General features: G+C 59.4%; 1 protein-coding gene across 1 annotated transcript in view; it reads left to right on the top strand.

Moving 5' to 3' along the window:
- Positions 1-1,061, top strand: part of AURANDRAFT_64075 (hypothetical protein) — a gene marked incomplete at both ends in the record, with an annotated part of 10,724 nt that overhangs the window by 7,965 nt on the left and 1,698 nt on the right. The window lies entirely within an intron of this gene.

Genomic DNA, 1,061 nt, shown 5'->3' with positions numbered 1-1,061 from the left:
GCCCTCCCCCGGACCCCCTCCCCGACCCTGCCGGGGGCGTGCCCCTGCGGGGCTTGGCCCTCTAGACGTATGCTCGAGACGGGCGTACTTCGGGGTGTTGCGGCTCTATCTTAGGCCGGGGGGGATTGGGAATTGTCGTGGGGGCGGTAGCTTTACGACTCTCCGTCGAGGTGGGTCGTCTATCTTAGGCCAGGCTCGTTGAGGATTATCGTTTGGGCGGCGGCTCTATCTTAGGCCGGGCTCGTTGAGGAACAATGTGGGGGCGGCGGCTCTATCTTAGGCCGGGGCTGTTGAGGATCATCGTGAAGTGGCGGCTCTATCTTAGGCCGGGGCTGTTGAGGAACAACGCCTACGACGAGCATACGTTCGGACTGGAGCATACGTCCGGGGGAGGGCGAATACGTTCAAAGAACTACGTTCGGCTTGCGCCACGATTACCTGTGGCCGGGGCTTGTTGAGGAACAAGGGGGTTTGTGTCATAAAGGAGATCGTTTTTGACAGCCCAGGCGTAAGGTAGACGCTCAAATATACGGATGCTCAACGAGCCTGGCTTCAGATAGACGCTCAATTTACCGATGCTCGACAGCCCAGGCATAAGGTAGACGTAAAACTATACGTTTGTTCCCGACAGCCCCGGCATCAGGTAGACGCTCAACTATACCGGACGCGAACCGAGCCAGGCGGCGGCCGAAGGCCGCCGCTCAACAGCCCAGGCATAAGGTAGACGCTCAATTTACCGACGCTCGACAGCCCAGGCATAAGGTAGACGTAAAACTATACGCTTGTTCTCGACAGCCCCGGCATAAGGATAGACGCTCAACTTTACCGGACGCGAACCGAGCCAGGCGGCGGCCGAAGGCCGCCGCTCGACAGCCCAGGCATAAGGTAGACGCTCAATTTACCGACGCTCGACCAGCCCAGGCATAAGGTAGACGTAAAACTATACGCTTGTTCTCGACAGCCCAGGCATAAGGATAGACGCTCAACTTTACCGGACGCTCGACGAGCCAGGCGGCGGCCGAAGGCCGCCGCTCAACAGCCCAGGCATGGGGATCCTCAGA

Source organism: Aureococcus anophagefferens (genome assembly GCF_000186865.1).
Source record: "Aureococcus anophagefferens unplaced genomic scaffold AURANscaffold_9, whole genome shotgun sequence".
Taxonomy (NCBI): domain Eukaryota; class Pelagophyceae; order Pelagomonadales; family Pelagomonadaceae; genus Aureococcus; species Aureococcus anophagefferens.
This window is presented reverse-complemented; position numbering and strand designations above follow the sequence as displayed.